General features: G+C 47.9%; 1 protein-coding gene across 2 annotated transcripts in view; it reads right to left on the minus strand.

Annotated features, from left to right (window-relative positions):
• The window catches only part of Spata13 (spermatogenesis associated 13), a 132,901-nt gene extending 117,929 nt beyond the window's left edge, over positions 1 to 14,972 (minus strand). Inside the window, exons 1-2 of one of the 2 annotated variants that reach the window (XM_021650133.2) lie at positions 14,811 to 14,891; positions 9,221 to 9,257 (exon numbers count right to left, since the gene is read on the minus strand). The gene's annotated coding sequence lies outside the window, so the exon portion shown is untranslated. Of the gene's footprint in view, positions 1 to 9,220; positions 9,258 to 14,810 lie in introns of both variants that reach the window. The other variant, XM_021650132.2, reaches the window with a different exon arrangement.
• Positions 14,973 to 15,315: the final 343 nt, after the last annotated feature.

Here is a 15,315-nt window from a genome sequence, read left to right on the forward strand (position 1 = left end):
GCCTCAGAGTGCTGAGGTGAGGGGTGTGACCCAGCATTTGTAGCTCTTGATCATTAAAAGCAATGATGAACTCAGGACAGCAGCAGCCACATACACTGCACTTCAAGGAATACTGAAGCTAAACACCACAACCTTGAACTTGAGTTAGAAAGCTGAGGACCAATGGTGATGTCTGAATTCTAACATGGATAAACAAGGACATCTACTCACAAGCAGCTAAGAGATAAGAAGAGAACAGCCAGACAGCCAGCAGGCCTGCCAGCTAGTAATCACTAAAGGCCTATTAGCCCATGGTAGTGTTGTTATTATTTGGAAAAGTAGACCTTCTTTCAAAAACATCAGGCTTCACTTTCACAGAAAACAAATTCAGTCAACTAACTATTGAGGGTTGTTTTAAGACCTCATGCCAGGAACCAGTGTGCCTAACCTGCCTTAGATTTGCTAGGCCCCATTAACAAGAGACCTGGTATTCTGGGAAAATAATAGATTGTTTGTTTGTTTGTTTGTTTGTTTTTGTGGGGGATACACATGTGCATGCATGAGTGTGTGTGATATAAAAAAGATATTAAAAAGAAACTGATGTCATGAGGAGAAGAGCATTACTGTGATTTACTAACATATTTTCCAGCTTTCTGCTCTGTTATATGAAAAGTCAAAACAAGGTCTCAACGGCGCTTCCAAAGCCATACCTGGTGAAACATATCAAATTAACGATGTGTTTGCAAGATGACATGAAGTAATCTCAGCATAGACCCTAGGCCTGCTGTATTTAAGTTCAACATTACTAATGCAGATAGTACTTAGAATTCGGTGTCAAGGACAGATCAGAGAAGTATGTGCCGATCACAGTAGCCTATGCCTTTAATCCCAGTACTCAGGAGGCAGAAGTAGATGAATCTCTGTCAGCTCAAGGCCAGCCTGGTCTACGTGGTCAGTTCTAGGGCAGCCATATAGTGAAAACTGTCTAAAATAAGTACAGAAAGAAAGGAAGAGAGGAAGGGAAGGAGGGAGGGAGGAAGGAAGGAATTCCCAATGTGCCTGTCTTTCTCTCTTCCTCCTCTTCTCTCTTTCCCTTCTTCTTCTTCTTCTTCTTCTTCTTCTTCTTCTTCTTCTTCTTCTTCTTCTTCTTCTTCTTTTTTTCTTTCTTCATGCTGAGTAGAGGTCTCATATAATAGCTTAGACCAGCCTGGAATTTGGGGTCTCCTGCTTCAGCCTCCTGAGGACTTGGACAGCAGGTGCATGACCACACCCAAAGCCAGGCATCTTTTTGCGGTTTTGTTTTGTTTTTTAGTATTCTGATCTCATCACAGAAATATACAGATTCAGTGAGCAAACCAGGGATAAATGTGTCAATGCCTGCAAATATCACCAGGATACCCACCATCAAACCGGAGCCACCAAGCCCTGAGTTACTGGCCCTCTCCATCACTTCCTTTGAAGCCATTCCCCAGACAACCTGTAGCATCCTTCCTGTCACCTACGTGGCAGCTGGGGAGAGAAGCAAGGTGTGGCTCCTACAGAGTCCCGCCATATCTACAGGAGCTATGCCTCGTGAGTCCCAAAGGAGCCATGACATTGCAGGCCGCTCTGAATTTCCTATGTACACATACTACAATAAAGCTTACTTTATCCACTGGGGACACAACAATCAAAAATCACACACTCGATAAACACACAAGAGTCACAACAATCAATAATGATACAATAGAATGCACTTAAAGAAAAGTTAGTTAAAGCGTATGAGTTATTTGTGCCTAGAACTTTCTCCCAACTATTTTCAGACTGAAGCTGACTTTGAGTGCCTGAGACCATGAAAACAGGAAGTACCATGAATAAGTTTGAAAACCTTCCTCGGACACATCCTTGGGCATCCACCCTTCACACAGGAGCAGCAGGACTGGTCAGATCTGCCTTGAAGGCTCTAAGCCTTGTCTCTTCAGGAGAACTGTTCAAGCTGAGGCCAGAACACAGCCCATGGGCAATGCTTTCCACACACTTTTACTCATGAACCAACACATTTCCTTAGGAACATGGTGCAGATCTAGTTAGCATTGGCTTCTGAATTTCTCCCTGCTGAGGTAAATGGGTAAGGGTCCTCTCACTAGACCCATTCTTCCTCACACAGCACAACCCAGAGCACTTTTCCACTCAGAAAAAGCAGAAAACCAACATTCATTCTAGAAATTTGTTTCCTTTTCAATTCTCTCTCAAAAGTTACAAAATGTAAGCAAGGCTTGGTAATGCACACCTTTAATCCCAGGCCGAAAAGGCAGGTGGATCCTGAATTAGAGGCCAGCCTGGTCTACAGAGTTCCAGGATAGCCAGGGCTACACAGAAAAACTCTGTCTCCTAGTCCAATGATAGGGGAGGTCCTCCTCCCCTTCCATCTGACCCTAGCCTATCAGGTCTCATCAGGGCTGGCTGCATCATCATCCTCTGTGGCCTGGCAAGGCTGCAACAACATGGAGAGGTGATCAAAGGAGTATAGGGGGAGAAGAGGGAGGATGGGTGGGACTGGGAGGAGACAGCTACAGCTGGGATTAAATTGTAATAAATAAATGAAAAGAAAAAAAATCCTGTCTTGAGAAGGAAAAAATAAAAAGTACTAATGTGTCCAGGGAGTTTTCCAGTGACCTAGAGGGATACCCAGAGAAGATAACTGTCCCAGTTCAGAGAAGCAGGGCCCAAGAGCTCTCCAGCTGACTCAGCCTTGGTTCACAATGATCTCTTTATCCCAGGCTGATCTGCACATCTTCATCTCAGAGGAGTGTCCCATTGACAGAGCTTTCTTCAAAAGCCCCAACCTGGGGACAAAGATGCCCTGTGTGGAGGGGAGAAGTGGCTTCTACATACTTTCCAAGAAAGCCTAAAAAACGGAGCCATTCTGATGGCAGAGGCAGCTTCTCCTTCCTGGACAGACCCCTCTGTCCAGAATGGAAGGGAAACTGAGGCCAGCAGCAGTGTCCATTCAAAGCAACAACCACAAAAACTGTTAATGACCCTCTTGAGTGAGTCAACTCAGTGGTCCGTCATTTAATAATCCTGAAATTTAATAAGCCCCTCTGCTTCAGAAGAGCTGATACATGGGGTTTCATTTAATTAATCTCAGCAGGCTTAAAAAGAAACCTTAGCAAGACATGAAAAACTCCTAAGGCCAAACTGGAAATAGAAGAAACTGCGTTGCCAAGCCAGACGCACATATTACAAGCTGCAGTGGTTTGGTTCTGGGATGTGTCTCAAAGGCCCACCCAGCTCAGTCCTCTGCCCATGACACTTTAGTAAGAAGGCAGGACCTAGTGAAAGGAAGTAGGCCACTGGAGGCATGCCTTGAGGGGGAGATAGAAACCCAGCCCCAACTCCTTCCTGGACACCATGAATTGAGTATCTCTGCACACACACAGACTAAGGGGCTCTCTAACAGGCCCAAGCACAGGAAACATGGCTCCTCTGTGGGGAGATGGCCAGCAGGCTCTAAGCACTCAACATTCTTCTGCATGCTAAGCCAACAATTAGCAGCACAGCTCATGTGCAGGCAGAGCAGTCAGGCAGGAGAGCCACCTCTCAGGTTTTGCCTCTCTCTCCCTTGCTAAATCATTAGATTTCATTCCTAAAACTAGCCCCCCAAGGTCTATTCCCTTATTTGGCCACTGATTCTTTCCTGAGACTAAATACCACGGTCTTCTAGCAATCAAAATTAATTTATTTGGCTACACTGGCTAACCTGTCTAATGAGGACTTAACAACTCATCCTAGCACAGACTTCCTCCTCTTCCCCTTAAAAACTAGTTTTGCAGAGACACCAGAGACACCTGCTGCTGCCTTCATAGAGGCAGCTGCCCCCGCCACCCCCCTTGCCCTCCGGGGTAATAGAGTCTCCTTTGTGCAGAGGATTTGGTGTCTGGGTATGTTCTGTGCTGACTCGGAGACTCCCCCTCCCACACACATGCCCTCCACCACTATGCTGTGCTCTGCCACAGGCCCCAAAGCCAGAGCAACTTCTGAAATCCAGACCTCAAATAAACTTTTCCTCCTCACAACTTGTTTATCTCGGGATTCGGCTACACTCACAAAAAGCCACAAACATAGAAGGTTTGACCCATCCACCTGCTAGAATTTGAATATTACAGCATAGTAAATTAATGACATGACCTTGTAATGTTAGACTCGTCTGCCTCTGTGTTTTACCAGAAGGCTTCTAGGTCAGAGCCCATTGAGGGCAAGCACTTTTGTTTGAAGAGGTCAGATTACAAACAAGGATTAGAAAGAGCTCTTACTTCCTCCTCCAAGATCACCTCTGTGGGGAGATGGCCAGCAGGCTCTAAGCACTCAACATTCTTCTGCATGCTGAGCCAACAATTAGCAGCACAGCTCATGTGCAGGCAGAGCAGTCAGGCAGGAGAGCCACCTCTATTGCCTGGGTCACCCATATTCCCACACTTCCTAACCCAGCTTCCCTGAGAAGGAAATGTATAGGATGAGCTCCTCCTTTCCTCGACTCTCGGAGGCAAGGATCATGGGAATGTGTCTCTCTGGCCAGCACAGCAGCATGGTACTTCAGGACTGAAGGGACCTGGGGTGGGTGCCTGGGATATCCTGCAGGGTCCCTGGAGAAGGGGTTGCTTTCAGACAGACAACACTACTTCTTTTGCTGGTGCTGTTTGGGAAGGACAATGATGTGAGACAGTCAGTCAGGTGTCATTAATGAAGCCTGCTGTGTATCAACTTCCTCCCAAACTGAAACCTTCCATCTTAAAAGAAAACTTCTCTAGATGTGTGTGGTTGTTGAATGAAAATGGACCCATAGACTCCTAGGGAGTGGTACCATTTAAATATGTGGCCTTATTGGAGTAGGTACGGTCTTTTTGGAGGAAGTAAGTCTCTGGGGGTGGGGCTTTGAGGCTTCGAATGCTCAAGCCAAGCCCAGTGTCTCTCTCTCTCTTCCTGCTGCCTGCCAATCTGGTTGTAGAACTCTCAGCTATCTCTCCAGCACCATGTCTGCCTGCATGCCTCCAAGCTTCCCACTGTGATGACAATGGACCTAAACCTTTGAACTGTAAGCTGGCACCATTTAAATGTTTTCCTTTACAAGAGTTGTCTGATCATGGTGTCTCTTCACAACAGAACCCAAACAACTACAGGGTGCAAGGAGAGAGTGAAACAACAGGCTCCTTAGGACAGGATGTTTATTTGGGGTGAAACAACAGGATGTCCTAGGGAGAGGTAAAACACTCTATCCTGAAGAGAAGCACCTTAAGCCAGCAAGTAAACAAATAATAAAAAAAAAAAGCTTCAGGAAGTTCCTGACACTTACTAGATTCACCAGGCCCCTTCCTTCCCCAAGAATATGACTCTCAAGACATGCTCGGCCGCCTTGAAGAAACAGAGGCTAGCTAAGCACCTTTGAAGAGACCAGCTAAGTTGCCTGGAAGAGGCTCAGAACAACTTGAGCCACCTGGAAAGGACACTCTCCAATCTACTGATCTGCCTGCAGGCTATGCAGGTGCCCAGCTTTTGTGAGCTGTCACTGTTGGTGTGCAAGCAATTCAACTGGTCTGCCCTCAGGAGCCTTTAGGGTCCTGACAATGTCCAATGTCCTGGGTCATCATCTGCGCCAGGTGGGCAGGTGGGAAGGATATAAGAACCCACCAACACCCTGCTTCCCCCAACCCCACAGCTCACTCAGATTCTAATTCCACTCCTCTTCCCTCCCCTCAAATACATCTCCTTGTATCAGTCCCGTTTATGGCATCTTTCTCATTATTGTAACAGTCACCCATGCTAGGGTGGACTTTGGTGACACAGCTATCTTTGAGTTATTTCTTCTCCTGTAAGTAACCCCAATAAAACTAGTGGTATCCATACTTGCATCTATCATTAGTTCCCTATTTAAGGGTGAGCAGACATCTGTTCACGTCTCCCCAGGAAGTTGTCACATAACACTTGTCAACAGTCAACTCTGTTGCCATGGGCTGACAGTGTACCCTGGCAAAAAAATTAGGCTGCATAGTATATACTGTATTATAGCCTGCCATCTCTCAGGGCCATGATGAATAAAATGTCTCAAACTCAGATCAAGCTCAGGAGAAATGATGCAATCATGAGAGCAGTAACAGGCTATAAAGCCTCCTGGCTGGTACATCATCTGTCATGTACGGACAGGGTGGTCAACAATGAGCCACATACATGATGGGGGTTCCATAAAGTCCTATCACCTGTGACCACAGCCACCTAGCTTTGTGTAAGTACACTGTGACATGTGCCCAACAATGACAGCACCTGAGGACAAAGCACTGATCTTTCATTAGGAACTCCATGTTCTCATCACACCCACCCCCTGAACTGTCATGCAGAACAAGTGTTCTAAAGAAGCTTCCACCATCTTATTCAGAATGGTGTGGCCAACAACCTGAGAACACCTGCATGGGAGCCGGCATGGCTGGCACCTCCCTCCCGAACACTCAAGCAGCAGGGTCCATCTTTCTGGATGGTGTACCAGTATGGTCCGCATCTGTGCCTTCCTGAGACAGTGACCATGGCCAAGCCTGGGAACAAGGCATTGTAAGGGAAAGAAGCCTGTCCCACTGTGGCCAAGACACAGACAGAGGCTCTAACACCACCAGGGTTGGGCTCACCCTGGTAAAACAAGAAGGCCCTTCAACAAGAAGGGCCGGGCACTGGCCCTGGGGATTTCAGGTTTGTTTCAGGAAAGTAAAGGCAGGCAAAGCATAGAAAGCAGCTGAGCAGCTCTCAACATAGCATTTGAAAGAACAGCATGCTCCTTCTTTCTGGCATATGTTGTATCTCTTGTGGGTTTTGGTGGGTTTTGTTTTTTGTTTTTTAGCATCAACATTAATTTTTCCTCTTTGAAATATATAAATTCATTTTGAATATAACTAAATGTTCACTAAGTATATTCTCTATTGTTCAAATGACCACTGAGAGGATGTTATTTCAGAGGGATTCATGAACATTTAAGCAACTGCCATTCCTTTGAAGGCCTGATTTCTAAGCCCTATTCAGGCTGCGGGCAAGGCCACTGATACAGCTAAGTCCACACAATGGCAGCTAGTCTTTACCGTCAGACTGAGTGGCCTGTGTGCTGGCTATACAAAAGTTTCCCTCTCACTTAGTAATTGGGCAGCCGAACAAATACAGTGAATCAATTCTTCCCAGTTGCAATCCACATTTAAGTATGTGAGGTCAGTCTAACGGTAAACACCCAGTATTTGCAGCCCTGCACTGCCCAGCAAAACAAAACTAATGCCACCGTCAAACTTTTCCACAGAAAGAACAAATCATGAACAGGATATGAGTTCACAGACTTCTCGCTTATATAATTACACTCACCACATAGCCAGGACTAATTTAGCACCAAAATAAACTGGGAGCAGGCAGTACTCAGTACAGCACAGGCTTCCTTCTGAGGGCACTATGTTTGCCGCAGGTCACTTGCTCAAACCTTGGGTCTTAGGTCAACTTGGTTTTAATAACTTGCCAGGATATTTTAGGATAATTGTTGTATGGGATTTGATTTAATTAATCTCAGCAGGGTTCAGAGAAAGCCCACAAAAGCAACATGCAAAATGTCCTTTGGATGTTCTATTATTAAAAGCCAAATAAGCATGTTACTACAAAAGACAAATATGGAGAAGGCTGCCATTGCCAGTCTAAACCTAAAGGGAAATGGCTTAGCTGGTACAGGCACTTGACGCTAAGCCTGATGACCTGAGTATGCTCCCCAGAACCCACATGGTGGCAGGAGAGAACCAACTCCAGAAAGGTGTCCTCTGACCTCCACACGTTTGAAGTGAGCACACATATAGGCACACTCCTAAAGAAATCACTGGTGTGTGGCAAGATGGTTGTGGAGCAGACTGGGGAGGTCCTGAGGAGGCAGAGACAGGTGGATCTCTGAGTTTAGGGCCAGCCTGGTTTGCAGAGAGGTGACTGAACCCTAGCTTCCAAACCCATTACCTAAAACAAAAACTCCTTGGTCTGGAAAGATGGCTTAGTTATTAAGGATACCTATTGCTCTTGCAGTGGAGCCAGGTTTAGTTCCTAGCACCTACCTGGTGGCTCATAACCATCTGTAATTCCAGTTCCAGGGAATCCAACATCCTACGTGTAAGTACCACTCACACACACACACAGTGCAGAGATACACTTGCAGGCAGAACACCCGAACACATAAAATAAATGAATCTTAACAAACAAAAAACCCTGCTAGTTCAACAATGGCTGTCCAGTGACTAAAACAACTGAAGTTGGAATGAATGTTCACAGGAAGATAGACAATGTAAAGATTACACATTCTTTCAAATGATGCTAGAAACAGGTAGTTTATAACACAGAAGCCTTCCCATTCTAGAAGACAGATCTGACTGATACCAAGGAAAGACCAGGTCAGATAGGGTGTGGAGGGAGTGAAACTTGGTTTGGAACGATGCAGACCTAGAGGCATTGAACACTTCCGTCCGTCCTTTATGGCACCAATACTCCCCAACACCAGGCCCTGTGCACAACAGCATCTTCTGAGATGTAATCCCCAAAGCGATGGCAGTTAGAGGTGAGGGCTTGGGGGAATGACTGACTAAGTCATGAGTCAGATTAAGATCCATATAAAAGGAGCTTGAAGGGGGCTGAAGAAGAGGCTCAGCCAGTGCCTGACGTGAAGGTATGAGGACCTGAGTTCATATTCATAACACCCTTGTGAAAACACAGCACGGCATTGCATGCTCTGTAACCCCAGAGCTGAGGAAAGGAAACAGGAGGATCTGTAGGGTTTCGTGGCTTCCAGTCTAAGCAAGTACATGTACGATGGGAGCTTCAGAGAGCCATGGAGGCTTTCCATTTGCCATTAACTGCCATGGGAAGACAGAATGCCCTCAGCCCCTTTCCCCAGTTCTGCCCTGTGAGATACCTTAGCCCTCTCCAGACACCAAATATCTATGCCCTAATGCTCAGCTGCCAGCTCCAGAACGGAGAGATGTTTCCACATGTCTCTCAGTGTGTGTCAGCTACACACACCGGCCATAGCAACAGGGACTAAGACAGCTGCTGTCTCTAGCTCTCAGATAGGTCACCCAAAAAGCAGAGAGGCTAAGGTCTTCACAAGATCACACAGCTGACAGACAACAGAGACAAATCAGGAAGCCAAGGACTGAGAATAGCTAAGAAACTGTCCTCTCCTCTGAAATCATGTACCACATGCCCGACTCACCTTGTCTTCTCTGAAGACTTTCAGCCTCAAGCCATTCCTGGAGAAGAAACAAAAGCAAAACCATCGTATTCCCCAACAGACTTGGATAAAACAGGTAGCAAAATCAGGTCCAACACTCCAAGAAAAGACACTGGCTGGGTGTGTAGGGATTAACACACGGTGGTGTGACTGCAGGCCATCCATCAATCCTACCAGATGCAGCTGAAGGTTAAAAGCTCTGAAGATGTCGTGTTTAAATGTGGGGGTCTGATTTGCTATTATCTATTCCACATTTGTTTCTTTGGTTACAAAATGTATAGGGAAAAAGAAGAGCATGATGAAATATGGACAGCTGATGAGTTGAGGGAAACCACAGCATCAAATATGCTTTTCTTTTTCTTTTTTTTTTTTACTACAACAGAGGAAAGTTTGTTATCATACAGAGCATGTACAGGCCCTGGGTTCCAGGCCCTCTATAACAAAAAAGAAAAAGATAAACAAGAAACATGCTTCCAGGCTACTGGCCTGTACTCCCAAATGTCTACCCAATAGGTGTGGGTGCAGCCCTAGAACTTTCTAACAAGTCCCCACACCTGGATTATAGTCACAAACAGGGCCCGGTACTGCAGCCCTAAGAAACAGCCTGTGAGCTGGGCATGGTGGCACATGCCTTTAATCCCAGCACTCAGGGAGGCAGAGACAGGCAGAAATCTGTGAGTTTGAGGGCAGCCTGGTCTACAAAGAGTCTAAGACAGCCAAGGCTGCACAGAGAAACCCTGTCTCAAAAAAAAAAAAAAACACCAATAAAAAAAAAAAAAAGAAAGGAGGAAGGAAGGAAGGAAGGAAGGAAGGAAGGAAGGAAGGAAGGAAGGAAGGAAGGGAGGGAGGGAAAGGAGGGAGGGCAGGCCAGAGAGCCTGTGGGGTCCTGGGAGTCTCGTCTCTAGTCTCTGTTTATGCTGTCCAGAGACCCCATTTGGCCCTGCCCTTGTCATTATGTGCTTCCTCATCTCCAGGAGAACGATCCTGCTGGGAGCCCCACGTTTTCCTGTATGAACTGACCATCACGCTCCACTGCTCTTCACCATGTCACACACCCACCTCTCCCAATGACGACGTGAGATGGTGAGCCTCTTCATGAAAACTGTTTGAATTAGCAGCCAGCACATAAACAACAACCAATACATGTCAAGTTCACATGTCCCTGCAAAACAGCATGACAGTATGAATGCACAGGCCTGTGAGAGCAGAAGCTACAAGTCTGAATGACTCCCCCCATGGCTTCACCACTCACGGATTAGAAGGAAGATTTTACAGGAGCACACTCCACCCCTTGAAGGGTGGCACCCAAGCACACATCTGAAACAGAAGCTGTTCTGCTTCTGCCACACAAGCTCCAACCCACACGTAGACTGGGATGCAGGGTCCCTCTAGCTCTAGTACGTATGCTGTCAGGGCACCAGGGCCTGATCTCTGAACTGTAATGTCAGCACTCCAGCACAACAGAGCGCCCCATTTCTGTCACTGAACAGTACTTTTTAAGAAGGTCTGGGCTGCAGTACCGGGCCCATCTCATGGCAGGCTTCCCTACTGTGTGTGCTGTTACCCAGGGGCCTGGTCTCACCCTCCCCTTGTATCTGCTTCAGATGTGAGCAAAGGCTCTCTCTCCTAGTTGGGTACCATATGCCCTAGGGCACAAAGTTTCCAAGCGGTAACTAGGAGGGGCTGAGAAAGGAAAAGGGAGCAGGTGGTTTGGTGGTCTAAGGAAGTGGCTTAGGAGAAGGAGACCCATGCTGCTACCCCATTAACAGGGGTGAAGGGAAAGGCCAGCCCTTCTCTGCCCAGTTAGATATACAGAGTTCTCTGCAAGCTCATCATCAGTCCTGTGGCTAAGTCCCAAGAGGGAGGTGGGGAAAATTCTGAGAGAAACACACGGTCTCAGAAAACTGCAGTCTGAGCGCCTCCTGAGCCATGTGTGGCTGCGTTTTCTGATAAGGAAACCAAGTTCTTTATGCTGTTCATCAGCAGTAATAGTAGAAACACCTGTGACCATGAGTATTCAAGCTCAGCTAGGGTAAAAAGCCAGAACTAGATAGAAAATGCGCTTGCCAATTGCTACATCTGCCCCAGGGCCATAGCTCATCAGGGGCATCAAGCATCACTCTACGGAGCCAAAACAGGATGCAGATTCCCGAATTCTCACGCTTCTGGAGTCCTCAAGCTCCCCAGTCCTACGTGTTCTCTTCAGTCCAACAGGCAGGAACCACCTACCGTGTAAAACGCCCTGTGTTGGCATACTTGCCTAGGCAAATTGTAGGCTGCAGTCACATCCAACACTGAAAAATTCACATGGCTCTAATAAGCCAGACAGTCATGGATTCAAGTCTGCCTTACCGCTGACAGAGGGGCTCTGGGCATGGCAGCTTCCCTGGACCTCTAGAATGCACTATGCAGCAGTGGAACCCAGCTTCTGCCATCTGAACCACAGAGCATAGGTGACACATATAGGAATCTTCTCCCTCCCAAGGAGCCAATGGCCACCCCAGCACATGTGGGTGTACTTGAAGTACACACAACACCTCGGGCAGCAGGGTTCACGTCTGTCAAGAAAGGCTGATCTGAAAGACAGACATCAGAGAAAACCACGGCCTTCAAAGCTCTCCAACAGTGTGGGAATCAGTGCAAAGGGCTGGGGTGAGAAGAAGGGCTTGAGTACACAGAAGTCAGTACCAAAACAGCAGCTCCCCGCCCCTGCCTCTCTCTCCCCTCCTCTGCTGTTTCATTTCGATAGGGAGGTAATGAAAATCATGTGCGTTCTTTGTACTGATGCGATTCCCTCAGGAAAGGGAAAAAGCAAAATACTCCAGCTATTGATTTAAAGATTCCTATGTGTCATGTGGTCTTCCTATAAAAGCCACGTACTTTTTCTGTTCACTCCTGCTGCTCTGGAAACAATCACTCCTCTAAAACACCTGAACTTATATACACTTCTGTGATACATTATCCCAATTATGTCATCATATCTCAAAAGCAAACATTTTCTTCTTAAATCTTTAAAGTGTTAGCCAAAAGAGGAAAGAAAACTACAGATGATTTCTACTCTAAATGTGCAGATCCACTGCTACTTAGCTCAGAAAAAGAAAGATAAGGTTGCTTTCTACACCAAGCTATACGGCCAGCCATCCAAAGACCCAGGTCTTAGGACCAGCTCTGGGGTTCAAGGGCTGCCCTACAAATTTGTCTATTTCTGGGCCATGTTTCCTGCTGCATGGAATCTAAGGTCCCTTCCAGCTAGAGTCTGTAACTCCAGCAGTCTTCAGTGAACTTGTCTTTCCCTCATAGAAGTGAAAACTAGCAAGGAAATATCTGATCGTGGCTTTAAGACTGTACAGTGAAACAGAAATGAATACTCATGAACCCGCATGGCTCTCAGACTCCCCAATGGTCCATCCTACTAAAGTGAAACAAACTTAATTCCTGACACATGAGCCAGTCAGCAATATACTTTTTATGGTGTTTTCCTCCCAAGGTTCTATGATGAAGACAGAAAGCAGGCTGAAGGCTCAGATGAAGTGACACCCAAGCTTTCAGAAGGACATCAGCCACTTGACTTTCCCCCAGGCACTGTCCTACAAGAGTAGACTCTGTGCTCTAAATGAGCATACACTGCAAATTAAACAAAACATGGCAAATAACAACCTCATTTCCAAAGCTGGATGCCAGCCTGAGTTCAAGAAGTCACATGGCCCCATGAGAAGAGGTCTAACAACACAGCCAGGACAACCCTGACTGTAGCCCTGGCTGTGGCTGCTTACCTTCTCTGAGCACACCCTTTGCCACCTGTAAAAGGAGGGCACTAGTGGATCTTTATAGGGACTGGAGGATTTTAAATGAAGGTTACTGTTTGGCACAGTCTTTGGTTAAACGCTGTGTTACCATCACATTAATGTTAACAATGACACCACTCCAGGACTGCACGTCCAATTCTACTAAGACACAGACAGTGGCCGATGGCAAGGCCTGAGAGCCAGGCAGGTGCTGCTGTGGAAATGCAGCAGCCTCCCAGACACTTGCAGACTTTCTGGAAAAAAGCAGTATGTCTGCGAGGCAACTCAGAGCTGACTGTAAAGGAGGAAAGCGAACCTAGTGGCGTTCTTGGCCTGTGAAAAGAACCACATGAGGGATGTGAGACCAAGGGAGCTGGGGAGGCCACCAAAGCACTGGCAGGCTATGGCTGGGGGAGTACTTGTCAGGAAGAAGCAGGTAAAAAGGCAGAAACAGAATACAGGGTACACACACAAGTCACTCCACGGGTGGGGGTGGACGGCTAACCGGAGGCCAAAGAGGTGAACAGAAAATAATTAAAACACTGGATGGGAAGCAACTTCCCCACAGGCTCTAGAGGATGGGGGAGGGGCAGAGAACAAGGTTCAGCCCCACATGGTGGGGTGCATAATTAACCGGTACCCGGAGAACAATGCAGTGAGGAAGTTTGAAAGGGGAGGAGGGCAGAAAGAGAAAAGGCGCATTTGAAAGGTGGAAAAAGAAAAGTTTTTTTTTTTTTGTCTTTGTTTTTGTTTTTAAGGCAAAAAGGGATAAATTTCTGTGCTTTAAAAGTGGGATCAAAAAAAGATAAGCAATAAACTACAAAGTCTGGAGAAGTTAGAAAGCAATAGACAACCGAAATGAGGTCAAAGGAGCAGAAAAAATCGTGGGGGAGGGAGAGACAGGGCTCCTGGAAGCCTTGGTAACCAACCAGTGGAGAATAAATTCAAATTACTATTCTACTTATCAATGTCATGATCCCATGCTGGGTAGCAACTATACCAGCTTGGCTCGCTTGTGTTTGGTTTGGTTTGTTGTAGGGACTTTTTGCTTGCTTGCTTCACTCGGAGAAGAGATTTGCTCCGGCTCTGTGATTTTGCCGTAAAAAGTAGGATCCGCCACAAGCCACCAGAATTCCGGTCCGACGCCTGGTGCAGCCGTACCTTCCTGAGACTGGCCAGTATAGCAATTCCCCATATCCTGAACTGAAATGGAACCAAACCAACTCTGCCAACTCATTCTCCATGCAAGTGACGACAAAGTCCCAGAATCTTTTTTTTTTTCTAGGCTGCGTCCCATAAGGGACCTGGAGAGAAACTTGCTTTATAACTCAAGTGTTCAACTAAACGCAACCTCTCAATCCCCTCCATGCACACACAGGTCACGCCCTCCAAGGAAGGAAGGATTCAAGGGGCCAGTGGCGGCCCAACCTTTGTCCGTAGTCCTGGCGCAACCCCGGCAGCCCGCCCTGCAAGCAGGCAGCGCGGGTAGATAGAGTTTCAGGGTAATCCCTGACGGGTCCTGTGGGAAAAGCACCATGGAACAGCACACCAAGGCCTCCCTGGGGGGCGCTGACGAGCGGGCCCAGGGCTCCAAGCAACCGCTACCAGGCGGAGCGCACAGTGGCGCAACAGGTGAGCAGCACGGGCCAGTTCCACGAGCCGCAAGCAGGAGCTGGCAGCCGGACACCCTCAAGCCACGGAGGCCGTCCTTGGCGCTCAGTTCCTCCGCGATGCCCACCCGACAGTCCGCGTCCCGCACCGCCTAGCGCCTCACTGAGCAGCCTCACCTCGGCGGTCCCCACTCCACGAAAGCTCCAAAGCCAGCGTATCCAAGGCACCCAGCTCGCCGGCCGGCGCCAGCGGGGATCGCGCGTCAAGCTCGCCAAGCTCTGCGCGCCGTGGCCTCCACTGAAAGGCAAGCGCTGAATCCGCCCTCCCGCGCTCAGCCGCCTCCTCCCCAGGGCCACGCCCCCACCCCCTCCCGAAGCCACGCCTCCGAGCAGCCTCCCCCGAAGTCACGCCCCGAAGCCGCCCGGGGTCCTCGCTGCCTGCCCAGCTCGGCCAGCCTTCTCCCCCGGGGGCCACGCCCCCAGCTCATCTTCCCTTAGACCACGCCCATACCCGTTGTTTTGTTTTTATTTTTGTTTTTGTTTTCCTTCACCAAGCCCCAACCCTGCTCTCTGTGGCCCCAACCCCACTTCTCACCCTCCCACTCCGTAGGCCAGGCCACGCCCTTGGCCTCAGACGACACGCTCAACTTAGCCTGCCCCGCCTCTCACCACGCCCCTGGCA

Source organism: Meriones unguiculatus, chromosome 9 (genome assembly GCF_030254825.1).
Source record: "Meriones unguiculatus strain TT.TT164.6M chromosome 9, Bangor_MerUng_6.1, whole genome shotgun sequence".
Lineage (NCBI taxonomy): Eukaryota > Metazoa > Chordata > Mammalia > Rodentia > Muridae > Meriones > Meriones unguiculatus.